This window comes from Macaca thibetana, chromosome 3, assembly GCF_024542745.1.
Source record: "Macaca thibetana thibetana isolate TM-01 chromosome 3, ASM2454274v1, whole genome shotgun sequence".
Lineage (NCBI taxonomy): Eukaryota > Metazoa > Chordata > Mammalia > Primates > Cercopithecidae > Macaca > Macaca thibetana.
The window spans coordinates 20,699,764-20,712,410 of NC_065580.1; the positions used below are offsets into that span (position 1 = coordinate 20,699,764).

At 41.9% G+C, this 12,647-nt stretch overlaps 1 long non-coding RNA gene across 2 annotated transcripts in view; it reads right to left on the reverse strand.

The window, feature by feature from the left end:
• The window catches only part of LOC126951140 (uncharacterized), an 87,456-nt gene that overhangs the window by 64,746 nt on the left and 10,063 nt on the right, over window positions 1-12,647 (reverse strand). The gene's annotated exons all lie outside the window — the stretch shown is intronic.

Sequence of the window (12,647 nt, forward strand, 5' to 3'; positions counted from 1 at the left end):
AAAAAAGAAAAAAAGAAACAAACAAACAGCAGACTTGCATAGCATATAGACCAAATGGACCTATGAGATCCATAGACTGTTCCACCCAATTTTTGCAGAATATACATTTTTCTAAATAAAAGATCATAAGGAACTAAAATGACAAATTATATGCCAACAAATTGGATGACCTGGAAGAAGTGAATACATTCTGCCAAAACTAAGAAGAAATAGCCTAAACAGACCAATAACAAATAGGAAGATTGTCAGTAATCAAACCCTTCAACAAGCAGCACAGAAACAGATGGCCTCATAGGTGAATTGTACCAAACTTTTAAAGAAAAATTAATATTAATCATTCTAAAACTCCTTCATAAAATAGAAGAGGGGATACTTCCAAACTCTCTTTATGGGGCTAGAATTATCCTGACACTAAAGCCAGACAAAGACATCACAAGAAAAGAAAACTACAGGCCAATATCCAGATGAACATGGATACAAAAATTCTCAACTAAATATTAGCAAACAAAACTCAAAAGCACAATAAAAGGATTATACATCATGATCAAATAGGGTTTATTGCTGGGAAGCAAGGATGGTTCCACATACACAAATCAATATGATATGCCACATTAACAGAACAAAAAGAAACAGCACATAATCATCTCAGCAAATGCAGAAAAAGCACTTGACAAAATTCAATACCTTTCATGACCAAAAAAACTCTCAAAAATTAGGCATAGAAGGAACTTAATGTAATACAGACCACAAAAGATAAGTCCATAGCTAACGTCATACCTAATGGTAAAAAAATATTTCCTCTAAGATTTGGAACAAGGCACAGATGCCCATTCTCACAACTTCTATTCAACATGATTCTAGAAGTTCTACATGGAGCGGTTAGGCAAACATATAAATGAGTAAGACATTCAAATAAGAAAGAAATAAGTTAAATTTTCTGTTTGCCGATGACATAATCTTTTGTATAGAAACACTATAGACTTCACCAAAAAACTGTTAGAACTAACAAAAAAATTCAACGAAGTTACATGTTACAAGTTCAATATATTGAAATCAACTGTGCTTCTACACATTACAATGAATTATGCAAAAAGAAAATTAAGAGAATCCCATTTATAGTAACATAAAAAAGAAAAATACTTTAAAAATAAACTTTTTTTTTTAAAGACAGGGTCTCACTCTATCACCCAGGCTGGAGTGTAGTGGCTCAATCACAGCTCACTGCAGCCTCAGTCTCCTGGGCTCAAGTGATCCTCCCACCTCAGCCTCCTGAGTAGCTGGGACTTTAGGCACATGCCACTATGTTGGGCTAATTTTTGTATTTTTTGTAGACACAGAGTTTTGTCATGTGGCTGGTCTCAAACTCCTGGGCTCAAGCTATCCTCCTGCCTCAGCCTCCCCAAGTGCTGGGATTACAGGCATGAGTCACTCCAGCCAACACTTTGTGATTTCAAAATATATTATACTCTTTTACCAAGTACCCGCCAATACGGGCCGCATTTGCACTAAAATCCTGAAGAAGGTGGCCTGGGTCATCATTGAGAAGTACTACATCTACCTGGGCAGTGACTTGTACATGAGCAAGTATGTGTGCAAGGAGATCACCATTACTTCCAGCAAGGAGCTCTGCAGCAAGATAGCAGGCTATGGGACACATCTGATGAAGGAGATCAGAGGCCCAGATTCACAGGTATCTCCATCAAGCTGCACGAGGAGGAGGAGAGAGAGAAGTAATTATGTTCCTGAGGTCTCAGTCCTGGATCAGGAAGTCACTGAAGTAGATGCTCACACTAAGGAAATGCTGAAGCTTCTGGGTTTTGGTATTGTGTCCAACTCCAAGTCACCCAGACTATAATTGGGATGAATTCTAAAACACCATATGGAGCCGTATGCATCTTTCTGTTGTGCTACTAGGTTGGTGGAAAAGTAATTGTGGTTTTTGCCATTACTTTTAATTACGTAAATGGTTAAATTGTTGCCGTTACTTTTATACTTGATCTTAGCCAAAAGCCAAGAAGTGATGCCATTACTTTCAATGGCAAAAACTGTGACTATTTTTGCACTAACCTAATACAATATTTTCCTTAAATTTGGAGGTTGGGTGCAGTGGCTTATGCCCGTAATCCCAGCTACGCAGAAGTCTGAGGCGGGAGGATCACTTGAGCCAAGGAATGTGAAGATATAGTGAGCTATGATCATTACGCTCTAGCCTAGGCAACAGAGTGAGACCTTGTCTCTAAAATCAATTAATCTGGGACAACAGCCTAATACACACACACACATACACACACGTGTGTGTGCATATGTATATTTGGATTGGAAGAATAAATATTGTTTAAAAACCCATGCTACCTGAAGTGATATAACAATTTAATTCCTATCAAAGTCTCAATGGCATTTTTCACAGAACTGGAAAAAATGCTAAAATTCATATAGAACCACAAAAGACCTTAAATAGCCAAAGCATTTTTGAGCTTGCTCTCTCTCTCTCTGCACACACACACACACACACACACACACACACACACACAGCAAAGTTACAGTAATCAAGAGTATGATACTGGCATAAAAACAGACATATAGACCAATAGGATAGAATAGATAGTCCAGAAGTAAACTGACACAAATATGGTCAATTGATGTTTGACAAGGGTGCCAAGAATACCAAATGGGGAAAGGACAGTCTCCCTATAAATGGTGCTGGGGAAACTGTATATCCACATGCAAAAGAATGAAAATAGACCCTTATTATTTTTTTTTTTTTTTTTGAGACAGAGTCTCGCTCTGTCGCCCAGGCTGGAGTGCAGTGGCGCGATCTCGGCTCACTGCAAGCTCCGCCTCCCGGGTTCACGCCATTCTCCTGCCTCAGCCTCCCGAGTAGCTGGGACTACAGGCGCTCGCCACTTCGCCCGGCTAATTTTTTGTATTTTTAGTAGAGACGGGGTTTCACCGTGGTCTCGATCTCCTGACCTTGTGATCCGCCCGCCTCGGCCTCCCAAAGTGCTGGGATTACAGGCGTGAGCCACCGCGCCCGGCCAATAGACCCTTATTTTATACCATACACAAAAATTAGGATTAAAGACTTAAACATGGCCAGGTGCAGTGGCTCATGCCTGTAATCTCAGCAATTTGGGAGGCCAAGGCAGGCAGATTGCTTGAGCCTAAGAGTTTGAGACCAGCCTGGACAACATGGCAAAACCCTTTCTCTACACAAAATACAAAAATTAACTGGGCAAGGTGGCATGTGTCTATAGCCCTAGCTACTTGTGAGACTGATGTGGGAGGATCGCTTGAACGTGGGAGGTTGAGGTTGCAATGAGCCATGATCCAGTCACTGCACTGCAGCCTGGGCAACAGACAAGACCTTGTCTCATTAAAAAAAAAAAAAAAAAAAAAGACTTAAATAAGACTTGACACCATAAAATTCCTAGAAGAAACAGGAAAAAATCTTCTTGACATCGACCTTGGCAATCATTTCTTAGTTATAACAACCAAAACACAGGTAACAGAAGAAAAATTAGACAAGTGGGATTACACCAAACTAAAAAAACTTCCCCACAAGAAAAGAAACAGTCAAGATAATGAAAAGGAAACCAACCACTTATCTGATAAAGGGTTATTTTATTTATTTATTTTTTTGAGACAGACTTTCGCTCTTGTTGCCCAGGCTAGAGTGCAATGGCATGATCTCAGCTCACTGCAACCTCTGTCTCCTGGGTTCAAGTGATTCTCCTTCCTAAGCCTCCTGAGTAGCTGTGATTACAGGCTCCCATCACCATGCCTGGCTAATTTTTTTGTATTTTTAGCAGAGACAGGGTTTCACCATATTGGCCAGGCTGGCCTCGAACTCCTGACCTCAGGTGATCCACCCACCTCGGCCTCGCAAAGTGCTGGGATTACAGGCATGAGCCACTGCTCCTGGCCTGATAAAGGAGTTATTGATCACAATATATAAAGACCTCCTAGAACTTAATAGCAAGGAAATAAATACACTGATTTTATTTATTTAGTTAGTTATTGAAACAGGGTCTGGCTCTGTCCCCCAGGCTAAAGTGCAGTGCTGCCAGCCATCATAACTCACTGCAGCCTCTGCCTTCTGGTCTCAAGCTATCCTCAGCCTCCTGAGTAGCTGGGACTATAGGCACATGCCACCTCATCAGATAATTTTCGTATTTTTTTAGTTAGAGACAGAGTTTTGCCATGTTGCTCAGGCTGGTCTTGAACTCCTGGGCTCGAGTGATCCACCAGCCTTGACCTCCCAAAGCACTGAGATTACAGATGTGAACCACTGCATCCAGCCATAACCTGATTCTATTATTATTATTATTTGAGAGGGAGTCTCACTCTGCCACCCAGGCTGGAGTGCAGTGGTGCAATCTAAGCTCACTGCAAGCTCTGCCTCCCGGGTTCAAGTGATTCTCCTGCCTCAGCCTCCTGAGTAGCTGTGATTACAGGTGTGTGCCACCATGCCCAGCTAATTTTTTTAAAAAAATTTTAATAGAGTAATTTCACCATGTTGGCCAGGCAAGTCTTGAACTCCTGACCTCAGGTGATCTGCCTGCCTTGGTCTCCTGAAGTGCTGGGATTACAGGCACGAGTCACCATGCCCGGCCCATAGACTGATTTTAAATGGGCAAAGGATTTGAAGAGATATTTCTCCAAAGAAGACATACAAAATGGCCAGCAGGTATAAGAAAATGTGCTCAACATCACTATTCATCAGTGATATGCAAATCAAAATTGCAATGATATATCATCTCACACCTGTTAGAATGGCTATTATAGGGAACAAAACAAAACAAAAACAAGATAAGAAGCTGTATTAGTCCATTCTCATGCTGCTATGAAGTAGCCGCCCATACCGGGTAATTTAAAAAGGAAAGAGGTTTAATTGACTCTTTCCTTTTTATAGTTACCAATACAGGCACACCTCATTTTATTGTGCCTTGCTTTATCGAACTTTGATTGTAATCGTGTTTTTTACAGACTAAAAGTGTGTGGCAACTCTATGTCAAGCAAGTGTATCACAGTACCACCTTTCCAACAGCATGTTTTCACAGTTCAGCACGACTGCGGAGGCCGCAGGAAACTTACAATCACATTGGAAGTTTACAGGGCAGCAGGAGAGAGAAGAACTGAGCAAAGGGAGAAGCCCCTTATAAAACCATCAGATCTCATGAGAACTCACTCACTATCATGAAAACAGTATCAGGGAACTGCTCCCAGGATTCAATTGTCTCCACCTGCCCCCTCCCATGACACGCAGGGATTATGGGAACTACAATTCAAGATGAGATTTGGATGGGGACACCGCCAAACCATACCACAAGTGTAGCTAAGGAGGTGGAGAAAAGGGAACCCTGTACAATGCTGGTGGGAATGCAAATTGGTGCAGCCAATATAAAAAACAGGAAGTTTCTCAAAAAATTAAAAATAGAACTAAGAGATGGTTCAGCAATCCCACTTCTGGGAATGTATCCAAAATAAATTAAATCGGAATCTGGAAGAGATAGCTGCAGTCCCATGTTTGCTGCAGCGTTATTTACAGTAGCAAAAACATTTAAACAACTTAAATGTCCGTGGAGAAATGAATGAATAAAGAAAATGTGGTATATAAAGACAATGGAATGTTATTCAGCCTAAAGAAAGAAATCCTGTATCTGGGACAAGTACGAACCTGCAAGGTATTATGCTAAATTAAATAAGCCAGACACAGAAGGACAAATATTGCCAGGTGGGTTTGGTGGCTCATTCCTATAATCCCAGCACTTTGGGAGGCGGGGCAGGAGGATCACTTGAGCTCAGGAGTTTGAGACCAGCCTAAGCAATATAGTGAGACCTTGTCTCTACTAAAAATAAAAACAATTAGCTAGGTGTGGTGGTGCACACCTGTAGTCCCAGCTACTCAGGAGGCTGAGGCAGGAGAATCGCTTGAGTCCAGGAGGTCAAGGTTGCAGTGAGCTATGATCATAGCACTGCACTCCAGTCTGGGTGATAGAGTGACACCTTGACTCAAACAAACAAACAAACAACAAACAAAAGGCTGAGTGCAGTGGCTCACACCTGTAATTCCAACACTTTGGGAAGCTAAAGCAGGAGGATGGCTAGAACCCTGGAGTTTGAGATCAGCCTGGACAACAAAGTGAGACCCTGTCTCTATTAAAAAAAAAAAAAAAAAAAAAAAAAAAAAAAAAAGTCGGCCAGGCATGGTGGCTCACGCCTGTAATCCACACACTTTGGGAGGCTGAGGTGGGTGGATAACCTGAGGTCAGGAGTTCAAGACCAGCCTGACCAACATGGTGAATCCCCGTCTCTACTAAAAATACAAAAATTATCTGGACGTGTTGGCGGGTGACTGTAATCCCAGGTACGCAGGAGGCTGAGCCAGGAGAATCGCTTGAGCCTGGGAGGTGGAGGTTGCAGTGAGCCAAGATCATGCCACAGCACTCCAGCCTGAGCAACAAGAGTGAAGATCCATCTCAAAAAATAAATAAAAATAATTTTTTTAAAAGTCACATGACACTTCTTATATAACAAATTTAAAATAGTCAAACTCATTGAAGCAGATAGTGAAATGGTGGTTGCCAGGGGCTGGAGTGAGGAGCGGTGGAAACAGGAAGATATCAGTTAAAGGGGTACAAAGTTTTGATTATACAAGATTCTGTACAGCATCATGCTTATAGTTACCAATACAGGCATACCTCATTTTATTGTGCCTTGCTTCATTGAACTTTGCTTGTAATTGTGGTTTTTACAGATTGCAACTCTGCGGAAACCCTATGTCAAGCAAGTGTATCAGTACCACCTTTCCAACAGCATGTGCTTACTTTGTTTCTCTGGGTCACATTTTGGTAATTCTCACAATATTTTGAACTTTTTCTTGATTATTGTGTTATGGTGATCTATGCTCTTTGTTGTTACTATTTACTATAGTAATTATTTTGAGGGACCACAAAGACAGCAAACTTAAATGATAAATATCGTGTGTGTTCTGCCTGCTCCAACGACTGGCTGTTGCCCCATCTTGCTCCATCTCCTTAGGCTTCCCTATTCCCTGAGATACAACAGTATTGAAAAGAGGCCAATTAGGCCAGGCACAGTGGCTTACTTCTGTAATCCCAGCACTTTGGGAGGTCGAGGCAGGTGGATCACGAGGTCAGGAGATGGAGACCATCCTGACTAACACAGTGAAACCCCATCTGTACTAAAAATACAAAAAATTAGCCAGGTGTGGTGGCGGGCGCCTGTAGTTCCAGCTACTGGGGAGGCTGAGGCAGGAGAATGGCATGAACCTGGGCAGTGGAGCTTGCAGTGAGCCGAGATTGCGCCACTGCACTCCAGCCTGGGTGACAGAGCGAGACTCTGTCTTAAAAAAAAAAAAAAAAAAGAAAAGAAAAGAAGCCAATTAATAATCCTACAATGGCCTCTTTGTGTTCAAGTAAAAGGAAGAGTCATACCTCTCTCATTTTAAATCAAAAGCTAGAAATCATTAAACTTAGTGAGGAAAGGATGTTGAAGCTGACAGAGGCAGAAAGTGAGGCCTCTTGTGCCAAACACTTAGCCACATTGTGAATGTAGAGGAAATGTTATTGAAAGAAATTAAAAATTCTACTCCAGCACTTTGGGAGGCCAAGGTGGATGGATTGCTTGAGCCCAGGAGTTTAAGATCCACCTGGGCAACATGGAGAAACCCTGTCTCTGCTAAAAACACAAAAATTAGCCAAGTGTGGTGGGGCACACCTGTAATCCCAGCTACTTGGGAGGCCAAGGCATGAGATTTGCTTGATCTCAGGAGGCAGAGGTTGCAGTGAGCTGAGATTGTGCCACTGAACTCCAGCCTGGGTGACAGAGTGAGATTCAGAGACTTGGTCTCCAAAAACAAACAAAAAGAATAGAATAGAAAGGCTTTGAGTTCAGAATGCCCTAGGAGTATGATGTGACTATTAACAATCTATAAAGTTGTTGGAAGTAAGTGCCACCAAGTGAAAATAGCACTCAGGCAAAAGTTTTCTCAGCAAGGCAATTTACTTCTATAGAAGGGTGTGTCTCAGTGATGGAGCAATGGCGAGAGCACACCGGACAAGGAAGGGGAAGGGGGGTCTTACTCCTAACACAGCTAGTCCCTCCTCCTGTGTCTTTCCCCTATTGGCTAGAGTTGGACCACACAGTCTAAGCTAATTCCAACTGGCTATTTTAAAGAGAGCAAGGGTATGAGCCAAAGTGGTGGAGTGAGTAGTTTTAGCAGGAGGGATAGTTACAGAGTAGGTGACTAAGGATGACTAAGGACAGAGCAGGTGATAGAGGATGGGAGGGGTTGTTTACTGAAACTAGGGGCAAGGAGACATAAAGAATGAGGAAGTCTAACTTTAAAACGGAGAACAAAGAACAGGGAAGCTGAACATACTGACACATTGGTTCTTTGGAGAGGGACTCAGAACTCATTGTACTTAACAATTTTCTCCCTCTTGAATTTTAAAGGAAGTTAACAGGCTAAACTTTGAATAGGAATTTACTGTATCTTACAAAGTGTTCTTAGTCTTTGTGAGTCCTCCTAATTAGGGAAAAGGAGTCAGGCTGGCAGGACCAAGGGAAAGCAAAAAGAGAAAGCAGGGAAATTATAAGTCTGCCTTTCTTCATGGTCCAGGACACATACCCATCCTGTGCTGACAACTCACAACCTTCCTGTGCCTAGCTCTCACCAGATACCTGCAAGTTAGCTCACTGCAGCCTTGGCATTATCAGTACTGCAGGTAGCACTCTTCAGCATAAGCACTATTCTATAAAGTCCCCAGCAAGCCTTTATTTCCTTGCAGTTAGCGCCTCTCTGGCTGGTCTGCCCATCAACCTTGCATTGTATTTTCATAGTTTTTCTAATAAATCTGCCTTTCTTTATTTACAGCTGTCTTGGTAAATTCTTTTACCCCCATGCCACTGACCTGGATATTCACCCTCACCTGAGACAGTCTGCAGCAATTAAGGTACAAGATCTCTGTTGGGTGGAAAGTTTTGCTCTGCTCTGTATTGGGTAGGTACAACAGAAATACCGTACTTAACTCTCTGTGCTCCATTTGCAGAGATATCTAAGCAAGCATGGAGAATAACTGTGATAGCAAAGGGACTTTCAATTCTTCAGAGTGCTAATGGACTATTAAATAGAGCATTTCCTCATTTGCATCGCAAAGAATCTAAATGACAGATATAATTTACTCCTGTTTACTGAGGTTATATGTCTGCACTATCAGGGTTGTTGAGTCCATTTTGTTTACTTTTACAATCACAGATTTAAATGCATTAGTTGTTCACATAAAGACTTCTTTGAAGGACCCGGGCACGGTGGCTCACACCTGTAATCCCAGCACTTTGGGAGGCGGAGGCGGGCAGATTGCCTGAGCTCAGGAGTTCGAGACCAGCCTGACCAATATGAAGAAACCCCGTCTCTACTAAAAAGTACAAAATTAGCCGAGTGTGGTGGTGCATGCCTGTAATCCTAGCTGCTTGGGAGGCTGAGGCAGGAGAACTGCTTGAACCTGGGAGGCAGAGTTTGCGGTGAGCCGAGATTGTGCCATTGCACTCCAGCCTGGGCAACGAGATCAAACCTCTGTCTCAAAAAAAAAAAAAAAAAAAAAAAAAAAAGAAAGACTTCTTTGAAGGACCAGATTTGTAATAATTCTAGTTCTTTCAGTTAGCAGTTTAAAAAAAATAGAAAGAAAACATTCTATGTGCTTACCTTCTACTTAGGTAGGAACTTTTTTTTGAGATATATTCTGATATACAAAGTCTTGTTAGAAAAATACACAATATAGGCCAGGTGTGGTGGCTCACGCCTGTAATCCTGCACTTTGGGAATCCAAGGCGAGCGGATCACAAGGTCAGAAGATTGAGACCATCCTGGCTAACATGGCGAAACCCTGTCTCTACTAAAAATACAAAAAATTAGCCAGGCGTGGTGGCAGGCGCCTGTAGTCCCAACTACTTGGGAGGCTGAGGCAGCAGAATGGCGTAAACCCAGGAGGTGGAGCTTGCAGTGAGCTGAGATGGCGCCACTACACTCCAGCCTGGGCGAGAGTGCGAGACTCTGTCTCAAGAAAAAAAAAAGAAAAATACACAATACATTAGCAAAACTACATAAGTATACTGGTGTAAAAAAACTGGAATTAGACATAGACTTTGGAAATGTGGAAAGAAGTTTTTACCTCAAAGGAAACTATGCAGTTTGTCCACCTGGTCTTTTGTATATATGTTTTTTTTTGTTTGTTTGTTTGTTTGTTTTTTTGAGACGGAGTCTCGCTCTGCCGCCCAGGCTGGAGTGCAGTGGCCGGATCTCAGCTCACTGCAAGCTCCGCCTCCCGGGTTCACGCCATTCTCCTGCCTCAGCCTCCGGAGTAGCTGGGACTACAGGCGCCTGCCACCGCACCCGGCTAGTTTTTTGTATTTTTTTTTAGTAGAGACGGGGTTTCACCATGTTAGCCAGGATGGTCTCGATCTCCTGACCTCGTGATCCGCCCATCTCGGCCTCCCAAAGTGCTGGGATTACAGGCTTGAGCCACCGCGCCCGGCCTCTTTTGTATATATGTAATTGCACCAATACATGTGAACAGAATTTCTTTCTATAATATTGATTGTTATCAAGGATAGTATGAGGTCAAAATGAACGGGGATAACTTTAATTCAGGCAAAAGATGAATTTGACTAGCTGTAATCTTCAAAAGATCAAGAAAAGATAAAACCGTTCCAGTTTTAAATTTAACCAAACTATTAACATATGAATAAAATTTTCATGTTGTTTAAACAAGAAGCATCCTTTCAGATAATTTGTTCCAAGCGTGTGTCAAAGCTATATTTTAAACTTGCACAAGGCCGGGCGCGGTGGCTCAAGCCTGTAATCCCAGCACTTTGGGAGGCCGAGACGGGCGGATCACGAGGTCGAGACCATCCTGGCTAACACAATGAAACCCCGTCTCCACTAAAAATACAAAAAAATTAGCCGGGTGTGGTGGCGGCGCCTGTAGTCCCAGCTACTCGGGAGGCTGAGGCAGGAGAATGGCGGGAACCCGGGAGGCGGAGCTTGCTGTGAGCCGAGATCGTGCCACTGCACTCCAGCCTGGGCAACAGAGCGAGACTCCACCTCAAAAAAAAAAAAAAAATAAAAAATAAAAAATAAACTTGCACAAATGAAGAAACCTAAGCAGACAAATTAATTGTTTTTTCTCTTGATAGAGGAAATAAAAGAAAGGGAATAGGTGATTAGATAATTAAGAAAAGAATGTCAGCTAGGCACAGTGTCAACCCAACAGTTTGGGAGGCTGACATGAGAGGACTGCTTGAGACCAGGAGTCCGAGACCAGCCTGGACAACATAGTGAGACCCCATCTCTGCAAAAAAATGTTTAGAGAATAGCTATCCTAGCTGCTTGGGAGGCTGAGGTGGGAGGGTGCTTTTAGCCCAGGATTTTGAGGCTGCAGTGCAGTGTGATCATGCCACTGCACTCTAGCCTGGGTGACACAGCAAGAACCTGTCTTTTCTAAAAAGTGGGGGGAAAAAAGAAATAGAAAAGAATGTCTGATTATGTTTTATTAGAAACTTGACTAAGAATAAGTTGAAAAGCAGATAGCTAATTTTAAGAATAGTTCTTTTCAGTTCATTAAAATTTACCTGAAAACAGCTTTAGCAATTTATTAATTATAGCAATTTCCATTGAAATTCTTCCTTTTAATCAGTTTTCTACTTTAAGGAAGATTTCCACACAAAATCCTGTGTTTATTCTATTTAGTACTAGCTATTTCATGAACTTTTATATTGTATATGTTCTATTCCATTTAGCTGGTTTTATTCACATAGCAAAACATGTGATGAATAGTAAACAAAACTATGGCCATAAGACATAAAATTCAGAACGTTGACTTCGTTTGCAGTGTTTGTAAAGAAACTTCTCCATTATCGAATGAATGAATGAACAAATGTCTCCTCATTGTATTCAGTTTTCCAAAGCAAGACTTTGTTTAGGATATTTTCCCTCATGATGATGGAGAACAGAAAAATATTTGCATTCCTGGGTTCTGAAAAAGAGTACACAATATGAAATATACAATGTTTTTCCTTTTATGAATCTTGAGAGCAGCTGGGACAAAATAGCTATCAAGGAAAAATACAAATTTAGCCCGGTGAGGTTGCTCACGCCTGTAATCCCAGCACTTTGGGAGGCCGAGGTGGGTGGCTCACCGGAGGTCAGGAGGTTTGAGACCAGCCTGTCCAACATAGTGAAACCCTGTGTCTCCTAAAAACACAAAAATTAGCTGGGCATGGTGGCGTGTGCTTGTGATCCCAGTTACTTGGAAGGCTGAGGTAGGAGAATCTCTTGAACCTGGGAGGCGGAGGTTGCAGAGAGCTGAGATTGTGCCACTGTACTCCAGCCTGGGTGGCAGAGTGAGACACCATCTTGAAAAAAAAAAAAAAAAAAAAATCAACTAAATATTCAGAGCTTTATGTTAGTAGCCCCAGCCCCTTAGCCATACCTTTTAAAAGAGAGTTCTTTTTTTTTTTTTTTCCATTTTGTATAGTTAAAGCCTAGTAAATGAAAATAACAGGGATAGAGCAAAGAGAAACAAAAAAGACTCTATTGTATGCTTACCAGAAAATAAAACATTAAG